Here is a 22340-nt window from a genome sequence, read left to right on the forward strand (position 1 = left end):
TAAAAAGCAAGTTAAAGCAACAGCTACTTACATGCAACATAAAGATCCACACAGATATATGGCTATACATTGTTTAACCTTCTCATTTAAGTTTCTTCATCCTTAAAGCTGATTTAATAGTGACTGAATCATTAAGCCCCATATATCTATGTGCCCCAAGTCTCAGGATACACTCTAGTTCAATGTTTTCAGTATTATGACTAATGGGTCCCAGTCTGCCATTGTCATGTATAACAGACAAAACTTGAAATAAAAAAATGTGTTCCCTTCCTAACTGTAGAGTGTGATTTGCAAATGCACTGAAAAATTCACCTCTCCTAGTGCAATACTCATGGTCCCGAATCCTGTCTCTTAATCTCCTATTAGTCTTACCAACGTAAAAATTAAAACATTTGACACAATGTGCAACATAAACCAAATAGCCGTGTTGCAATTAGCTGACGGATGTAACTCCCAAAGTTTTCCAGTGACAGGATGCTTAAAAAATCTTGATTCAGCCACACATGAACAGTATGGACAAGATCTACATTTCAGTGTCCCTCCCAAAGGTGTAGATGATGTTCGTGCAAGCTTAGGATAACACAGCATTTGTCTCAGATTTTTCTTATTCTTATAGACAAACTTGGGGGAAAGGCCTACTACCTTACCTGTTTCTTGATCTACTAACAACACTGACCAATTCTTGTTTATTATATGTTTCACCAAATCAATATCTTTTGTAAAAGAAAGAACTAAAGGAAGATGAGATGGCATCTGGGATGAGCAACTGTTCGATGGAATCGAATGTTCAGAATAATAGGGTCTCCCTCTTCCAGGACATTCTCTACGAACTTTCATAAATGCTTGATCACCCTCAACTGTTGAGTAACACCTGTGTATAAAGGCATCTTTAAGGTAGTCCAACTCACATGAAAAACTCACTACATCACCTGACAGGTGAGACACCCTCATGCCCTGTCCTACTACAACATTAGAAAAAACATGATGTGGGTGCATGCACTCTCTATGTAAGAAGGCAGGTGTATAACAATCCTTTCTGTGCACCTTAGTTCTTATAATATTGTTCTCCATAGAAACCATTACCTCTAAAAAAATAACACTATCTGTGGACATATTAAGAGTAAATCGCAAGACGGGACTACTATTGTTGAACTTTTTATGTTGGCAGTTTTAACCTCATCACTTTTCCTAAAAAAGGCACTATAGGGAAGGCAAGATCCTTTGCCAGAATCTTGAAGCCCAGGTGAGATAGATACAGGCCATCTATGGCAAAGCATCATGGTCTGTCGATCATATTTTCCTAGGCTGTCAGGTACTGGATCCCCATGGAATGACATCAAAATCTAAGCCAATTGTTAAAGTCAATCAGCCATTTTCTGTTTGTATTCAGGCATAATTTTGGGTGACTGTAGAATGCTGCTTAAGGCTAGAGACATACCTACCTGGGACACTTATTCAGCGAGTTCAGTGTCTTTCTTCATATAGTCCAGGGAGGTACGTCTCAAGTCATTCACACCAACATGGACTATGACAGAGTCATAACAGTACCTGTTGTTGAGAGACTTGCATGCATGTGTGATATGGTGGATTCTGGCCCCTGAAAGACAACTAACCGTGACTTTCTCCTTATCCAGCCTGGTGAAAGGCACATTTGTGTGTCTCACAATGGAGTCACCTAGCACTAATATGTTGGGTTTATGGTTAAGCCTTATTGGTTGTGAGTTACACGTGTGTGAAATATGTATGGTATGTGGTGTGGAGGGCTATGGAGATCGTGTGTGTTTTTGCTTTCGAGGTTTTTGCCTCGGAGGTCTCCTTTGTTTGGGTATGTTTTTGTTGAGGATCTCCACATATGTGGGTGTGTGTTGTGTAGGTGTGGGGTGGTGTTTGAAGTGTAGTGATTGTGTTGACAACCTTCTCAGTGCCAGATATACTGGCTTGAGAGGGAGAGAGCTTGGACTCTAGGTTCCTAATGTAATTGCATCTCTCGCAAATTGTGTTCCTAGGTGGTAGTAGTAGGTGGTTGTCTGTACATGAGGCGGTTGCTACACTGTTTCAGGATGCCCATATCAACCAGGCTGCCAAGAGAAACTGTAGGAAATTGTCCATCTGTGTTTGTCAAAATCTAAGGGAGAAAGGCCAGGGAGAGCTAAAGGGTAGGCCTAAAGCCCAAGTGCTTAAACCAAAACTAAGAGGATTAGAATAACACTTACAATTTAAACAGGCTATAAACAAGCAGTAACAAATGCAATAGAAAAGATGCAATGGAACACTTTAAATAACAAGCTGCAGCAAGTAGCAGAAAAAGCAAGATGAAGTAATGGAGCAGGAGGAGGAAACACAAATACAGTAAAAGAAGCTGAATAAAGTGTTTTTTTTTTTTTTTTTAGTAAAGTGGAAAGGGAGAGAGGAGGAACAGAAGAAAAGTCAAGGTTAAGAAACTAAGGGGTTTATCGAGAGAGAGAGAGAGAGAGAGAGAGAGAGCAAGAAAGTGAGCTATGGTTCCCCTACAATTTTTCAAATGTGCATTTCATAATTTGTAGGGTAGTTCATTTTACTAAATGTAAAAATTACCGAATATTCGAAGTGGTGACCATCTGTGTTGCCAAAAGAGGTAAGTGGGTTGCATTAGGGGTGGGAATGTCTGTGTGAAGGACAGAATTAGGGCTAGGTTAGGAGATAGCTTTAGTGGTGTGTGTGTGTGTGTGTGTGTGTGTGTGTGTGTGTGTGTGTGTGTGTGTGTGTGTGTGTGTGTGTGCGTGTGTGCGTGTGTGCGTGTGTGCGTGTGTGTGTGTGTCCCAACTACCTTGTGTAGTAGTAGTTTTATGGAAAAAGTTTTTCTAAAGTAATATGTAGGGTTAGGGGTAGGGGCAGGGCTACTGTTGAGGTTAAAGTTAGCAAGCTTAAAGCCCCCCATCACAATGTTAATAATAATGTCTGCCAAAACTAACTCTGCCAGTAACCATACAGCTTACTTAAAAAAATAAATAAACTTTCTTTAATAAAACTATTCTTCTGACAAATTAGACTGTAGTGTGAAAGGAAGGTTTTGGTTTAAAAATTGCAAAAGGAAAATGTTTTGCCCATTTGGTGTTTTGGGTTTTTGATTTTATGTAGCAAGAACAGAGCAACCTGTTAAAAACAAAAATATAACAAAAAAAATAAATAACTGGTAGGCAGCGAAAGTGCAAACTTCAAAACTTTAATAAAAACAACAAAACAACAAGATGAGCACTTTCATACCAAACTAGGTACTTCTTCAGATCTATTATAAGAGACATTGCAAACTGCCTTCTATACATCAGTGCTTGAGGTCATGTGACCTCGATAAGGGTTTAACTGGTATGAAATCATTTAACCATTCCCATTAGTAGCTTGCATGATAGTCATCCACCACTCTCCTTAATTTTATAACGTCTGTTAACCAATATTGAAACACTTGAAAGCTTAGTCTCAGTACTTTTCTTAGATTTACCCAGAGCCTTTCACATGATATCCCACCAGAAGTTGCTTCACAAACTGGCTTTCTAGGAATACATGCAACTTCACTATCTTGGTTCTCGTGCTAACTCTCAAATCAGCATCAGGCAGTAAAACAGCTAAACAACATCATCTCTTTCCTTCCTGCTGCAGTGCATGTCCCACAAAGATCCATTTTAGATCCTGCTGCTCAATATATTCATTAATTATCTCTACTTAGCTACTAACAATCCTCTCTCATCAAGTACGCTAGTGATTCAACAATCATTTGCTCCGCAAAAAGCGTACAGAAATTAAAACAACCTACTCGAGTCCTTCTCCACTATTGAGGCCTGACTGCTTAATGCAATAACAAAAAAAAAAAAAAAGATCCTATTCACCCCACAACATTTGACTGACTACAAAGATAACTTCCAAATTACTTTCTCCAACAACACCAACTTAGAACTGGTAAGTCAAACTAAACTTCTTGAAGTAACTATTGATGAAAGTTTAAAATTAGATCATCACAGAAGCAGCAAAGAACACCCAGTACAAACTGGGTAGACCATATAGTGTCAGATAATACCTCATAAATAGTAACAGAAAAAATATTTTTCAATCCTTCCTCATTCCAACACCGCTTTATGGTGCTCATATTTTGATTAACATACAATGTTCTCAGCTCTCACTCTTGGAGGTTTTCTTTTCATTGGAGACTCAATAGTGAGACATACAGATGTCCCACTCCCCAGGTTGGACAAGGAGAAAGTCACAATCAGCAGCTTGTCCAGTGCCAGGATTCACCAAATCATGCATGCACTCAGGTATCTCAGCAGCAACTACTGTTATGACTCTGTCATAGTTAATGTTGGTGTGAATGATCTAAGATGTATCTTGCTGGACTATATGAAGAGAGACATGATCAAGCACTCTGAGTATGTGTCCCAGGCAGGTATGTCCCTAGCCTTGAGCAGCATAGTACCCTCACCTAGAATGATGCCACAGTATAAACAAAAAAAGGTTGATTTTAATAATTGGCTTAGATTTTGGTCTCATTCCAAAGGGAACCAGCTCCTCTCTGCCTGGGAAGCCATGGTCAGCAAACCTCGTTGCTTTGCTAGAGACTGTTTGCAACTGGCACCCCTAGGCATTCAGATGCTGGCAAAGGCTCTTGCCTCCCTCATAGTGTCTTTTTTAGGTAAGATCTCGAAAACAACATTACTGACGTGAACTTAGCCAGTTAGAACAAAATAAGGTTCATTCTGCTAAATGCTAGGAGCTTAAATCAAAAACTGCACAATCTGGAAACACTTCTATCACTAGAAGATGTAGATGTCTGTGCAGTCACAGAAACCTGGTTTAAGGCCTCAGAGAGTACCCCATTCCTGCAAGATTACAATGCCTTCCACACCTTTAGACAGCAAAATTAACGTGTGAAAACCAAAGGAGGTGGTGTTTCAATCTTTATTAAAGATAAATTCACTTCCCGTCTAGATAGACTGGACAACTCCATGGAGTTACTCCAGTTGCAGGTTATGGTAAATAAGACTCCCATTCTAGTCCTAGCCAGTTGCAGATTCCCCTCTATGGTTCACAATCCAAATTTTACCAAACACACTGGTTATGGGGGATTTCAGTTATCCCACCATCAGCAGGGAAACCTACTCTAGCCCTAACTCACTAGCACAAAAGTTCCTTGACTTTGCGAATTCAAATGCCCTTGAGCAAATTGTCCATTCCCTGACAAGAGGAACAAACATTCTAGATCTGGTCCTCACCAACATGTCAAATAAGTGCACTGCTTCAGCTGTTGAACCCTCATTAGTTAAAATTGACCACAAATCAGTCACCTTAGAACTGACACTAACACCAGAACTCACAAAGGGTGAAATCAGACTAAAAAGCTTCGCTAAGGCAAAGTATAGCCTCCTAGGTGAAGGTATAAATGCATTCTAAGCCCCAACCCAAGCTGAAAGTGGTAACTATGCCAAAGCTTACACTAATGCCCTGTACAGTCACTTGCATACGTGTATAAATTAGGCTGTACCAGACAGAATCAAAGCCAGAGCCCCAAATAAAATCAAGCTGCCATGGTGGACTTCCAGCATCAACAAACTACAATAAATGTAAAACGTTGCTGTTCAAGAAAACATACAAGGACTCAACAATGGAAAATCACCCTCATCATCTTTAACAGGCAAATAAGACAACTTGTCATATCCTCCAAGAGATCTTTTCAAAGAAACCTAGCAAGTACTGTCAGGGATAACCATTAGGTCTTTTACAGCTATGTACATAACCTAAAGGGTATGACCCAAGCATGTGCAGAACTGGTGGTCAACGGTATCACATACACTGACCCCACAGAGATAGCGAACCTGCTAGTAGATAGGGCTGGTGAAACGGCTTGTTTGGGACCACATGACATGCCAGGCTGTCTTCAAAACAGGCTAAAACATGAACTAGCATCACACTAAGTACCCTTTTCAATCATAGCTTAAACACAGGCTTTGTTCCTGTGAAATGGAGAACAGCTACAGTTATTCCCCTCCACAAAGGTGGCCTAGCAACAGACCCAAGGAATTACAGGCCCATAAGGCTGACCAGCCTCATCTGTAAGGCCATGGAATATATTATTATGGACCTCATAAATAAAGACATAGAGTTTGACCTCCAAACCCTGGATCCTACCAAATTTGGCTTCATGAATGGCAGATCCTGCCTGTTAAACCTGGTGGATTTCTTTGAAAGGTGTGACCAGGGCCATTGATGTGGACAAATCTCTGCACACAACATACCTCGACTTGGCAAAGGTGTTCAGCACAATCCCACATTCAGGCATTGCCAATGAACTTAGCAAATTGAATGTAAACCCCTTCATTGTAAGATGGGTTGCCAACTGGCTCTCAAACCAGACACACACTATGAGTGGATGACTCCACATCAACCAGCACACCTGCTACCAACAGGGTGCCACAGAGGTCAGTGCTGGGCCCCCTATTGTTTGGTATATACTTCTCAGAAGTTCACATCAAAGTTAAATGGTTGAAGCTGGCGAAGTAAGATGACTGCAAAGTAGGTGCAACCATTGAATCCCCAAATGATGCCTGTATACTGCAGGAGGGGCTCACACAGACTAACGACTGGTGTATTAGTCATGGTTTCAAACTGAATGCAGAGAAATGCATCATCATTCCCTTCATCACAATGTCCCTACACACTATCAAATCAATAACAATACCCTCAGTACCCATGAAGTAGTAAGGGACCTGGGATCACAGGTTGACCGCGACCTTATCTTTGACCACCATAAGTCTACCATTGTAAGGAAAGCTTTCCATGTAGTTCACTTGATTAGTAAATGCATCGCAATGAGAGCTAAAGAAGTTATAAGCCCCCTATTCTAGGTAATTATCCTGCTCATTATCGAGTATGACACCCCAATTGGTAAGTACCATACTATGCACCTGCAGCAATTATAGAAACCTCAGAGGATTCTAACAAAGAAGACCAAGGGTCTGCAGGATGTGCCTTACACAGACCAACTACCCTGTCACTATACTTTATATTGTATAGACTTCTTAAGGAAGACTTATGCCTGGACTACAGAGCATCCCAAGACACTAACCTAATCAACTTACTGCATATCCATAAATCAAATGGGTCTAGGGCTACCCATTCCAGAGACTTAAATATGGCCTGTGACTTAAATAGGACAAGCTGGAGAGACAGATTTATCTCCCAGTGACTGCCATGTCTTTGTAACAGGCTACCTCATGTGAAACAGAGCACGTCTATAACAGTGTTCAAGGGGAACCTGGACAAGTGGGTGGTGCACTGTATATTCTTATTGGGGATAGTGCCCACAACCCTCCTGGACATGGGCAGTCATCACTAAATGCAATCTTGGGTATTGACTAGTACTTCTATAGTATTACATTGGGTTGAAACAGCTAGGTTTAAAGTGATCTCCAGTCGATAGCTTAGAAATCTTCTATAATCCTATGATCCTATAATAAGGTGATAAAATATGCCTCCAATTATCATTATAGCACACATCAGTGACTGTCATCCAAAAACTTCACTGGTTTGAGTTAAGGCGTTACCTTACATTTTTCCAGCTATATATATTTCATATCATCATTCTCTTTCGGCTTTTCCCGTTAGGGGTCGCCACAGCGGATCATCTCTTTCCATTTCTTCCTATCCTCTGCATCTTGCTCTGTCACACCAACCGCCTGCATGTCCTCTCTCACCACGTCCATAAACCTTATCTTAGGCCTTCCTCTATTCCTCTTACCTGGCAGCTCCATCCTTAGCATCTTTTTCCCAATATACCCATCATCCCTCCTCAGCACATGTCCAAACCAACGCAATCTCGTCTCTCTTGCTTTGTCTCCAAACTGTCCAACATGAGCTGACCCTCTAATATACCGATTCCTAATCCTATCCATCCTAGTCACACCGATTGCAAATCTTAACATCTTTAACTCTGCCACATCCAGCTCTGACTCCTGCCTTTTTGTCAATGCCACTGTCTCCAACCCATATAACATAGCTGGTCTCACTACACTCTTGTAGACCTTCCCTTTCACTCTTACGGATACCCGTCTGTCACAAATCACTCCTGACACTCTTCTCCACCCATTCCACCCTGCCTGTACTCTCTTCTTCACCTCTCTTCCACATTCACCATTACTCTGAACTGTTGATCCCAAGTACTTAAACTCGTCCACCTTTACCAACTCTACTCCCTGCATCCTCACCATTCCTCTACCCTCCCTCTCATTTACACACATATATTCTGTCTTAGCCCTGCTGACCCTCATTCCTCTGCTCTCTAGAGCATATCTCCACCTCTCCAGAGTCTCCTCAACCTGATTCCTACTCTCACTACAGATCACAATGTCATCTGCAAACATCATAGTCCACGGGGCCTCCTGTCTGATCTCATCTGTCAACCTGTCCATCACCACTGCAAATAAGAAAGGACTCAGAGCTGATCCTTGATGTAATCCCACCTCCACCTTAAACGGATCCGTCACTCCCACTGCAGTCCTCACCACTGTCACACTACCCTCGTACATATCCTGTACCACTCTTACGTACTTCTCTGCCACTCCCGACTTCCTCATACAATACCACAACTCTTCTCTAGGCACCCTGTCATATGCTTTCTCCAAGTCTACAAAGACGCTAAATGCTCTAGTCTGAAAAGCTAACAACTCAGCTGGCGACTTTTTTGTACTCCTCTTTTCTGGCTAAAATATGAAACTGCCTCCATCTTACTCTAAGAAATACAGTAACCACCAGCCCCTTTATAGATACCTATATGCACAATTCCCTGATGATAATTGAGCTGCCCCATACTTTTGCCTTTCTCTCCTAGAACTATACCTCTCACTTAAGGACTAAAATCTCCTTCTTTCTCCTCTACCTCTTTATCTTTTACAATTTATCTAACCTAAAACTTTCACTCTCCCTTACTAATCATCTGTTCCTGCTTCGCTCCCTTCATCTACCCATCAACACAGTAGAGCGTTTTTCCAAGTTAATTTCCAAATATGCTGCCATTAATTGATGATACTTTGTTTATGCAATCATAATATACCACTAACATTTTTGTATGGTTAACATTTGCATACCTCTCTCTACAATGTTCTTATGTAATATTGTATTTTTGAATGTTTGTTGAATACTTGCATACTTCTGACAACTAGGTTCTGTATGAAATATTGCAATTTCTTTGTTTACAGAGTTTTTTTCTCCCCATCTTTACAGTGACAAGGGGTAGCTTTCTGCCCATTCAGAGTATCTCAGAAAACAAATGCAATAAAAAAATACATGCATAAAGATATATAGATCAACATTAATACAGGCTATGCTATGGTCAAGCACATTATTTAACAAACATACCACTTCAGTGAATTTTCTTAAAACCTAACAGTGAAATGTGGTAGAGCAAACCATTCATAGCCCCAAGTAAGAAGTTTTACCTTTTGCACTGTAACCTTTGTGAAAATTTAAATTTCTTTAAAAAACTCCTTCAATGATTTAATGACTAGGATTCACTGGACACCATGTGTATGCTCAACATATAAACATATATGTGTGTATATGGGTCCATATGACTTGGTCGACTGTTCATTTGGCCGACTGTTTATTTGGTTGACAGTTCATTTGATCGACAAGCATTTGCCCCCTACCCCAATGTTGTGCGACCCTGGAGTTGATATATATAGTTAGGGGGGGTGTGGGGGGCACAGCCCCCACATTGGGGGGTGGGGGGTGAAGCCCCCCACCTAAAATGCTTGTCGATCAAATGAACTGTCGACCAAATAAACAGTCGACCAAATGAACAGTCGACCAAGTCATATGGACCCGTGTATATATATGTCCACTATTTAAATATGTATAGAATATGGAATATGTGGGAGTTTGGAGTGAGACACATGAAAAATCTGGTACCATGTGACATGCGGCAATACAACATGCCATGACATCAAGCATTTCAAACTTAGTGTCAGACACACTGTAGTAAGAAAAAGCTGTCTTGGAAGACTGTTCTTTATTCTGGATCTCTTCAGTTGCTAAGCTCAGATAAGAAACTCTTGTGGTTTTATTATCTCTCTCTGCCTTTGTCTGTCAGTGCTTGAATAGAGTATTCTTCTGGTTTGCTTGTTTGTTTATCTGACGAAAATTGTATGTACTTGGGGTATTACTTTAACTGCAGTATAAGATTTATACTGTTGATTTTAAACAAATTCTTGGTTTCTAGGGATTCTTAATCATTGGTGAATGTTTAACTGAGTTTCTGTACTAACATTGTTTTAGTATTTTATGTTTCTAGAGCTGCAAGTTAATTGTCTGTTATTTCCATGGACTAAAACCTTCATTTGAAAATGTTGACAGTAGAATTTGCTGGTTTTGCAGCTCTTTGGTGTCATGATTATTTGAGGTTTTTGAGTAGGCTTATAGTATTTTAAATTTTGTTTTCATTTAAATCACAATATCGGTGCCATTTTATTTGTTAAACATTTCTGACAAGATATTTTTGTAAATTTGTACTTTATTCTTTGTCTAACACTCTTTTATGCTGTTTTTAATCATTTGGGGGTGAAACTAGTTTTTATTTATTAAAACTGGGAGACTTTTGTAGCATGTATTTTGTGCTTTTAGCTGTACTACTGAAACTATGGTCGTTTTATTCAGTGCAATATTTAGAATAGTGTCTTTACATAAATAGACGTAAGATTGCTGTTTAGGAGAATTGTGGGGGGGGGGGTCCATTTTTTACTGAGCTGAACTTGCAATTGGTATTTGGTATTGATCTAGCTAATTTATTTGACCCTGGCTGATGGGCTCAGATATGGTGCCCCCCAGCCATTTACCACATGTGCAACTGAAAAACATAGAAATAAATCAAGAAACATACTTCAGCCTATGGCTTGTGACTGTACAGCAGCCTTCAGCAGGATATGGGACCACTCTCATTTTTTTGCCTCTGTGGTTTAAGTACCACAACTCTGCATGATGCAAGAGCCAGATGTGTCCTCTGGGGCTATACAACTGTCTGGATCAGGGATGGGAGAACCAAGCTCTTTAGGAGCAAGTGAAGTCTCTGACTGTGTTTCCACCTGAGATGGCTGCTATGGCTAGATCCATTGTTCAGGTAGTTGATTACAGGGTGGAAAACCAGGATATGAGTAATACCAGCATTCCCACCCACATTCAATCACCCAAGGATCTTTATTTTGAAAGGGATCCAGAATCTAAGGTTTTGGAAGTGACAGAGTCTAATCAGTTAGTTTCCTCTAAGGATAAACAGGTTTAAAAACTCAAACAGCTGTTTTCTTTTTCCCAAACACTATATTTAGGGATGTATTCAATTTGGAGCAATCACTGGCTGCTCCCAAGATCAGCAGGGTTTATTATCTTTTTGAGGGTGAAACCACAGATGTGGTAACCTTACCTCCACCGATCCCATTGTTGGAGAATATTTTTAAGAAACCTTGCAATTATACTCTGCTGAATGAGTCTCTGCCTAAAAAAGATTTTTCAGAGTGTACTCAATACCTGGCCTCTAAGCCCCCTTGTCTGTGGACCCTGCTTCTGTGTCCCCAGTGACCTCTTCTAATAAAAAGACTGCCATCCAAATTCATTAAAGCCTACATGGTCCATTTACTCCATATGTGCATTGAGGTGAGATGCACACATGGTAGTGCACCTTTTTTGGATTTAGTAAGTTGCGTGCACCACACAAGATAAACACTGTGTCATGCTAGCTACAGCATAAGCAGCTTAACTGTATGGTAATCAATGACTCCAACCAGGAGAAGCTATTCAACAAGCTATAAAGCAACCATATAGACTCAGTGCTGGTTTTCCCTGTGAATTCCAAAACCTATCGGAATACAGTCATGGAAAAGAGTCTAAGCAGAAACAATGTTAGGGGCTGCTGTTGCTTTAATTCATGGGTATGTGCAACAGGCTGAAGTCTATGCTGCTGCTGCTAATAGGCCAAGGACAAGGAGGAGAAGAGTTTTCAGACCCCATTTAACTTATCACAATTTATGAGGTGGAAATTGTAGAGTGCTACAGGGTGAAGAGAGACACACTACAGGAACTCTGCAACCTTTGTCGTCCTCATCTCAGATCCAGGGCAAACTGAAGGGAACCCATCTCAGTGGAGCCAAAGGTATGTGTAGCAATTAGAATCTTAGCTACAGGTACCTTTCAGAGACCAACAGAGGACATGCTGTGGGTGTCACAGGCATCAGCATGCAGGAGCCTACATCAATTCCTGAATGCTATGCTTCAACATGCCAGTGACCACATATATTTTCCCCATACTCCTAAGGATAGGGCCACAAATATGCATGAGGTCTACCCTGTAGCACACTACTCTGAAGTACTGGTTGCCATAGATGCACACATATAGAAATTAAGGCACCATCCAGGGAACAGAGTAGGCTCTACATGAATAGAAATCATTTCCACTATATTAACTGCCACGTCATGTGTAATGCCAAGGGAATCATCTTGAATGTGTATGCTGGCAATGCTGCCATTTACCACAACTCACATATCTGGCACACCTCCTAAATGTATCAGATGTTCGCTAGGGAGGATATCCCACATGGTCATTTACTGGGGGATGCAGATTATGCACTAGAACCATGGCTGATGACAGCCATCAGAAATGCACACACACCTGCTGAAGAACTTCATAATGAGGCACATGCTCAAACCAGAAATATCACAGAGGATGTGTTTGGGCTGTTGAAGTCATGGTTCTGATGCCTAGATAAATCTGGGGGAGCTCTGAATTACAATCCATGGACATGTACTGAAATATTCACAGCATGTGCCATGTTACACATCATCTTGAGAAAAAAACTTCAGCAGAATCAGCAAGGGGAAGGAGAGCACATCTCACTACCAATGCCAAGGTCATCACAACCACACATGGATGAGGAGTCAGAGGGAGAACCACTAGCTGATGTGGGTGTAGGCATACGTAAGCATGCTCAATGTGCTCTTGCATTGGCTAAGAGGCAATGTATAACACATTGAATCACCACTTAAGGGCCTAAAACCTTCCTCCTATGCACATACATATACTAACATTGATGTCAGGCAACTCTCACAACCTTTACCTCCCCATATATTGGCTGTGTACTGCTTGCATCAGACAGAGTCAGTCCTGAGCAAAAACTGTTGCAACTGCAGAATTTACAAGGTAAGTATTGAACCTGGAGTGTATTGTGTAATAATATGAATTAGTAGCGTATCCTTCTATTTCATTACTTGATAGCGTAAGCAAGTAAAAAGTGGAGATTTGTACAGAAATAACCTTAACATATGACAGCAGATAGTTATTTGATTTATATGTGTCCATTACTAAGTAGTAGGCCTCAAGCATCAGAGATTCCCACAGCCATACCTTTCAAAAGTATTGATGATCACTGCATGCTCTCATTTTAGCCCCAAATGTTCGTAATGGAAAATCATTAAAGGCAGACGACAGAAAGTAATGATGCACATTACAGGTTCAGATGTCACAACCCTCACACGATCATTAACAATAAACTTGGGAAATGTTGATGCTATCAAATGGCTAATTTTCTAAGGACAATTTAAGTCAAAGGTACAATTACCAGTTCAACATCTAAAATGCAGATATTCTAAGCACTAAGTCAGCTATTCACCCTGAGCATCAGACACAAAGTTTATGTATCCCTGAATCCAAAAAATATAAAACAGGGGTATGGCACAGTTATCATCACTTGCACAGGGTGTTGTGGGGGGGGAGGGCAAGAAACCTGGGCTGACACAAAAGGTCAATGAGTGTGCGTGAGTAAGAAAGAGAAGCAGAGAGACATCTGGATAAACCAACAAATGACCAGTGAGACAAAATGAGTTTAAAGCTACATGGTAGAACCATGTAACTGGTGTGTGTGTGTGTGTGTGTGTGTGTGTGTGTGTGTGTGTGTGTGTGTGTGTGTGTGTGTGTGTGTGTGTGTGTGTGTGTGTGTATATGTGTGTGTAAGGGTCTTCCAGGTGAAATTGGTGTATGAGTGTCTGCATGAACACAACCAAGTACTGCACTAGTGCTACATCTTGGTATGTCGGACAGGTGTGAGCTGTGCATGGTAGAGGGGGCAGTTCATCGTTCTCACCCCCAACCACAAGAACTGGCTCTGCCTGGAGTAGCACTGGCATATACATGCCCATGATCAGAGGCGCTGCTGCTACCTGAACATGACTGATGTCTGCTGGACAAACTCCCTTCATGAGGATGCCCAGGACCATGACCCAATGGCCTGACATGTCTGGGTGTGGACAGCTCACCCACTGATGGAGCAGTGGAATTACTGCCCCTATGGGAGCATGATTCTGGCACATCTACATTGGCTAACAGCAGATGATGTAGCTGACTTACACCCATGAGGATGCCATTCCCCTCCCAGCAGATGCTCCATCACAGACACCTCTCATGCCACTGTGTCATTCTTCCAATCCATTGAATTGGCAACATGGTGAAGGTAGTCCCACATGCTATCCTGTGCCATATCTACAATCCTAAGCATTTCTCTGGAGCACCAATGGGAAAGTGTCTGTGCCTCCATGACAGACCTGAACATACAGTGAGAGGCATGGGAAGAGACACCTGGATAAGGTGAAGGAGGGACAGCAGACCTCCACAGAGCACCCTTAACCCTCCTGCATGGCACCTCATCCACACTTTGGCTACTGTTAGAGTCGGCAGGCACTGAAGCTGCAGTGACCACACTTCCCTGATCAATGGGCTCACCCTTCACCTGTCCAATACCTGAGAGCTCACTGAAATGGGTAGGCATAGGCCTACTGGCTGCGTCTGATGGAATTGTAGGGGATAGCTGTATGTCAACCTCAGTATCAGGTTCAATCTCTGAACCCTCCAATTGTGCCTCTGTTTGGTCACCATCATCTTCAGTGTCTATTGATACGCTGACATCAGGTGTTAGAAGTCCCACACTTTCACTGTCAGGATCACCTGTGATAAAAAGCAACAAACACAGCAACAATTATTACTTAAACTACTATACTCCAACATATGCTAACAAAACAACAGTGCTGCCACTATTAAACAGTACAGCAATATACCACAACAGTCTTGACGTCGACACCACGCACTAAAATATTTCTTTAAATTGCTCATCAGTACTGACATGAAGATGCTTAACTTACCATCTACAGATGAGACTATCTGCTGCAAGTCAGATGGTCCTGGAAGAAGTTAAGCAAAAGGTAAGGCAACATCATCACAATTAACAGTAACACACTGGGTAATACTTTTGCCCCTTTATATGTCCATTAACTATACTTTCAACAAGAACTTGGATGACAACTCCATCCTAAGCTAATCAATCAGAATGTGTTGTTAACTGTAGTAATCTTCAACCCCCCCCCCCAAAACAAAATTCTTGTGACACAGAAGTAGCATATTGATTTCAGTTGTTTTACTATACAACAGTATTCAACAATTGAGATACTAAAGTCTAACTGGAAGCTCCTCCTGGGACATGCTTCCTGTCCATGAAACTTTTGCACCAACATCGAGGGCATGCTGTTCTTCACTTTCCTGGGAGAAGTCTGGATGTCTGAAAGTGGACAGGAACTCTTCATTTGCTGTTAGTGGTGACTCTGTAGTAAACTCCTCTGGAACCCATCCAAACACAGCCCACTGAAGCTGCTCTACTCCATGTAGATGTGATTATGTCAGTGGCCCTATGGCATACCTGCTGTGGCCACCCATGGCATTAACATCATCCACAATTTGCCACCAAATCTGCATTCTTCGTGCCATATCTCCCCATCCCCTTTCAAGCAGGAAGGCACCATGTTGCCTGAAAGCATCCATGATCACTTGATTTTCAGCATCAGTGAAGGGTGCTCTTTGAGGAGTGACATGCATGGATGGCATACTCCTATGTGTCCTAAAAGACACACATACATATCACATAACTGCAAAATAACTGTTCCCAGATAAAACAAAAAAGATAGTTTCTCAGCATTACTCACTGGAGAAATATAAAACAGCCTAGATATGTGATATACAATCAACAGTCTGGATGCAAACAAACGTAGAGAAGCAATAGCAACATATCCTTGTTTGTTCCATAACAGAAATGCAGCTTTAATCCACCAAAAGGACAGGTAAATGACACATTTGCTAACAAACCATATTTAAAATGCTAAAAATGCTATCAGATGAACTGTACCTGAAAGAATTGTACATATTTATCACAGAGCATTCCATTTTAATGTATTGACAATCATCTATACCTGTAAAATGCCTTGACAAACATACCCATGGCATTAGTATTATATATTTATTTATTTATTTTCATTTATTTACCAGGAAAGTCCAACTGGGCCTAAAAATATCCCGTTTTCAGGAGAGGCACAGAGAGAAAAGCTCCACAGAGTACCATTTTGTAACAGAACAATATTCATATAACATACATAATATGTACAGTACAATGTGCATATAGGATACATGTTAAACAAATCACACCTGAGGTATATATTGTAGAAGAAAAAGAGAGAATTTGAAGTTGGGTTTAGTACAGACCATAAAAAACATTAGACAAGAAGGTAGAAAGTTCAAGGGCTAAGTAAGCAGTTGTTTAATGAAATAGAAAAAGGAAGGTAAGAAGGAGTATTGGGTGGGGGTTAGTTAGGTGAGTAATAAGAAGGGTAGGGAGAATAAGTAAGGGGTAAGAGAAATCTAACTGTTTAGTGCAGCTAATTGAGGTTAGTGCAGGAGTACACTTCTAACTAATGCATACAGATTAAAGTGTAAAAGCCTTTGCTTGAGATTTTTCTTAATTACTTTGCATCATATGCAGTATGTAGCTAACAAAATTAAACCATACCTTCTGAAGTTCAGTAATCCTCTCTGCAGATATATCAAGTAATAGCCTCTGTAGAGTTTTCTCCATATAACCAAGTCTCCTCACCTTAATTTTGTCTAGCCATATGGTTGCCTTTTTATATGGTGTATATTCACAGCTGTTAGCACAGTGAGGATGCAAATGAAGTGTGACCTGATTAGAATTGCTGAATCCCAAATACTTATATCTGTGTAGGAGAAGTAAACATAGTGCATGCACTCCCTCAGAGTTTGTTTTTACTGGATTGCAACTGTGAATGATTACTGGTTGGGAGAAGGAAAACAGAACAGCACTGCAAGGCTACTTTGCATCCACCGGGTACGTCAGTTTAGACTTACAAAGTGTCACATTTAAGGTTGGAAATATAACCAAGCAGCACACAATTCACAGGTTGTGTTCATTAACATCCAACCTCCCCTTCATTTTTTGGCAACTGCATATGATATTATTTCCAGTTAATATCCTCACACGTTTTAAGGCCAGTAATACAGAATGGCTTACAGACTGCATGTCTTAGATTACTGGTCAAATAAATGAAGCATGACCAACAAACACAGACAGCTATGATTGAGCTGTATATTTGGAAACAATAATCATAACTGGTTGTGTAATCACTTAGTGTACTACATCCAAAAATAATAAATGTACAAATAACAGTCATATGGATTTACATTACTGTAGATGATGTTACAGTTGGTTGTGTGCAGAATGATTTCAGTTCCTTTATACAAAACTGTTTGTGTGGCAAAGAGAGATAAGGCACCCATCCTGGGTTCTGAAGGTTCATTGGAGTAAGAGTTCAAATCCAGATCTATGTAGCTATATCACATGTGAACCAACATTTTCTAGTGTGTATGTCATAAACTGATTTTCCTCATTGCAACTACTTCTCCCTTTTTTCTTTTTATCCTTTTCTGTCTTTTTTTTTATAATTTTATTTTTTGGGGGGAGCAGTGTTTGTCTGATGCAGTGCTTACCACAATCACAGGAATGGAGGAAATGAATGGTGGGTTTGGCTGTGCTTATCTCATTTGCACGAAGCACAAGTCTGTGCAAACTGAAAATGGACCACCCAGGAAGCCAACAGGACCCAGACAGCCAAAAATAGAAACTGGATACATTCAATTAATTCTATTGGGCACCGCATAAACCAGCTAAGCGGTATTGTGTGGTAGTTAACACAGAGACCTTAAGAATAATTAGTAAATTAGGGTAGCAGGTTTAAGTATAGGGCTGGGGTACAGGTGGTCCTGTGTTCTATTACAGGGTGTGCAGCCTTTTTTTACTGTTGTGACAGTGCAGCTTACAGCAATGAACTGAAACATAGACAAGTGTTAGTTCAACTTTCTTGTGGCAAAAAGGTGTAAGTGTAGGATTGCCATACACATGGTCCTGGGTTCTAATACAGAATATTACATACACATTTACTGTTGCGCCACTTCCCATTATATTCACTTTCACTTTTAACACTTTAGATACTGGAGCTGATATGAAATATATGTCTGAGGGATGAGCCACCAGTATTGTGTTTTCACATGTATGACTGAGGTATACTTTGTACTATGTTTCTGTAAGTATACTTTTGCTATCTGGACTTGCATGGGCTTCTCATTTGCTTAAAACATATACCCAACTGGATCTATATCCAATAACCTTGTCAGGTCACACACATACATGTGTAACAGCTCAAATTGTCACTTTTATTTATGTAGGATTCCTGACTACATCTGAGCAGCACTTCTTCTGTGGCAAAGAGGGAAAATCAACACTGTGGAAGAAAATGTGTTGTCCCTAATGCCTAGGTTTGAATACCGCACTGTAAAAATCAATTTTCTCAGTGTATAGTGGTAAAAACAATTGTGTCAGGTCATTAGATTTATGTCTCCAGTACATGTCTGCAAACCTAACTCACCTAACAATTACCTTCCAATTTCCACTATATATAGGCTATATCAGTGGATACCCCTCAAATTAAGGCCAAGTGTCAGATTAACCTTTCAACTGGATTATTTAATCCCTCACTGCTTGGAACTGCTGCTCTCAATTACCATTGCACACATGCATTGCTTAGGTGTGTACACCCCCAGTAAATGCAATACATGGAATTGGCTGGAAAACATCAGTCTCTATTGCTCTAGGTCTGCTGGCAGACATTGCTTGCATTAATGGGGAAGGTAAATTCACTTTATAAGAATCTGGTAAATATTGCAAAGTCAAGTTATAATATTTATATGTTTGTAAGGAAGAGTGTGTTTGAAATCTTTGTGTAACCAATCAGTAGGGGGCATTGTTGTATAAAAGGAGCTGTAATGTGATTGTAATTTATCTTTGAAGGTGAAATGCTGAGGTACCAGATGCTTATAAAGTGAATTTAGCTTCTAAAATTTGCGTGGCTCAAATTTTGTTTTTGTGTAGTGTTATTTTGGAATTTTGTTTTAATTTATTGATGGGGAAGGTGCCAGGTTTAAGGCATAGATTTGGGGTCTCCAGCAGTCCAGGATATTTATTGGACTCCTGGTAAAGCACCACAGCCAAAGGCTTCTGAAGGGGGATTATTCTGGCTCTCAGTAGAAGTCTGAGGTATGGAATAGTTAGCCCAGGCTGTATCCAGTTCCACTGCTATCCCACACACTGGAGAACAATGTAGGCATCATTTTAATGACCTACAGAGGAGAAAAAGGGAAACATTCAACCATTGGTTGGAGGAATTTAGGACTGTGAACATCCCACAGCTGTGCAAGTCTCAAGTAAAGAGATCACTTGTAAGACTTAGAAACTTAACATAGGCAAGTCTGGTATGTATAATGCTCTTCTGTTCTTTTCTGTTTTTCCCCCAGCTTTTAGGAATCAGAAGTTCAATATCCAGGTCCATGAAGCTAGATAGGAGAGACTGAGGGAAGCAAGTGGTATGTATGCAGCAAAAGAGAAGTGTCATTTTAGCATTAAAAGTTAAATATAGCTTAGTTTTGTATTTTATAGAGTTGTATCAAATGGAGCATGCATATCCCAACTGTAAAAGCAAGTATGTATGCAGCACAAACCAATTGTAAGAGTCCAATATTAGACTTTAGTCAGAGGTTGTGGGTTCAAATACCCCAATTCACAACTATACAATACTGTTATTTATTCGATAATATGTATTTATTAAATTAAAATCTCTATACCAGTGGCACAAATGTCCTGCTCTAAACTGTAATCTGTATAATTGGAACATGCATATGTGCAATATATGCACGTTTCAAGGATCACTTGCGGCAGTCTGTAATGTAGTGTGTTTCTGTTAGGAGTTATATTTAAATGTAAAACAAGATAAAAGAGTTGTATAATTGTAGTAATGCACTGTCTGTCACATATGATGGTACTAATTGTATCCCTTTTTCTCTCACACCCCAATCCTTATCTCTCTTTTTTCCTTATGCTTATTTTATTTTATTGTTAAAAATAATTTATTTTATTTATTTCTTATTTTATTTTTTTAATTTTCTGTTTTATCTTTAATATGTGTCATCAAAATGTGTCCTCGTCATCCATGTGTACCACAACACTAAATGCTCCGTAGCACAGCAAGGTAGGCCAGCCCCATTGGATCAGCCCGTCCCCACTCCATTGGCTCCAGCACTGATGCTCAACATGTCTGGGAGCCAGCCTGGCAGGACTGCCTCTGCTGTCCCTGCACTACCTGTACCCTCAGGTAGTCCTGCCGAGAAGGTGGTCTGGTGGTACCCTCCTGGAGTAGTGGCAGAGGTGGTGATGTCATCACCTGCAGTGAGTTGCCAGGAATGGTATGTAGGGTCATGCACAGCACCATTGGTGCACACCTACATTGGATGGAGAGACTGCTTTTCCTCATGTCTCATAGGAGAAGAAGGATGAGGAAGAGATGTCAAGCACTCTGTCCACCAGTGGAGTAAGGTGACAGTGATGACAGTCCAGAGGGTGAAGACTCGATTCTCACTGTTTCCAAGCTTGATGGTCATGGGCCTGGGTTGTCCCCTCCCTCACCCCAATCATGGTGTCCCTCAACCTTTTATGTCCATCACCTTCCCTGTCTCTTGTATTGTTTGTCGTGTGTGTCTGCAATTGTTTCCCCACCTACCCAACTTACCTGGTCCATACATACCTATGTCCCTTTCCCAACATTCCTCTCTCTCTGAAATAAAAAATAAATAGGCACCTGGTCCACAAAAGAAAAATTGTTCCTTACATAGCTGTTCATTTCACACATGTGTCTTCTTGACACTCTTGATTGGCTATACAACATGATTGCATTGTGGTTACCCCTCTTTCTGGAGGTGACAGTCATAATTCAGTTCATATTCTGCATATATTTTCAGTTTTTACTGTTAAAGAAATGCATATGGTTCTTTCCTACCTCCCTCCTGCACATTCATGTACTGGCTTCCCTTTGGTCTTCTACTTGCTTGTTCTCCATTTCATCATTTTCCTATCTACCCCATTTTCACCACTTTAATCTTGTCAAAAAATAGAATCACACACAACACATGCAAGTAGCAGAAAAAGCAATGGATCCTTTCACTCTTTGGGCTGTATGTTTGCAAGGAGGTGCGCATCATGCACCAATGCACAGTGATGGTTAGTGGCAGCAAAATGCTGCAGTTACCTCTACACAATGTCACTTAAATCCACTGTGCAATGCCCACATACAGCAACACATGTATTATAAAAATGCATGTCATTGCATTATCGATGTTTATTTAAACGTATCTGAAAGTATTAGATACACCTGGATTTGAACCCAGTATTATCTGGGCTCAAAAATAAATGTGTCACTGCATTTATACCTGCTGCCGCAGAGTTGGCTAAGCAGAAGATGTGCTTCATACACTCATGTGACTCTCATTTGCACCCTGCTTAGCTATGCACAAACATGAATAGTGTTAGAAAAATATGTATTAATATGTATATTAGTGTTTTTAAAAGCCCAAAAGGGTTAACACATTTATTCTATTTCATACTGCATAAATCCATATAAACTGCAAATGCTTTCTGACCTTGTATTTTGTCAGCACAGATGAAATCTTGCTTATGCCTTTGGAAATTTACTGAGAAGCTGATGATTTTCTGCTGGGTTAGGAAAATAATGAATAGAATAATACCATTTCTATAATGTTATTAAACTTAGACAATTAGCTCTGTTTGTGCTATGAGAACATACACAGCTGCAGGAAGGATAGATAAGTAGAACAAAGACTGCTTGAAGAATATGAACTATAATCTGTGTTTGCTTTGTGCTTGAATTAGCAGAGTACCTTGAAATGTAACACAGCACTATAGAAATAATTGTAACTAGCTAGTGGTCTCCAAGGCCATATTATTTTTCAAAAGGTTTCTCACAAATCTAGTAATGTAATGTCATGTCAGCAGAAAATCATGAACAATATCTACTGTGAAAAACAATATTGTAGGCTTGTATTT

The sequence above is a fragment of the Protopterus annectens genome, chromosome 16.part0 (genome assembly GCF_019279795.1).
Source record: "Protopterus annectens isolate FY-2018-M chromosome 16.part0, PAN1.0, whole genome shotgun sequence".
Lineage (NCBI taxonomy): Eukaryota > Metazoa > Chordata > Ceratodontiformes > Protopteridae > Protopterus > Protopterus annectens.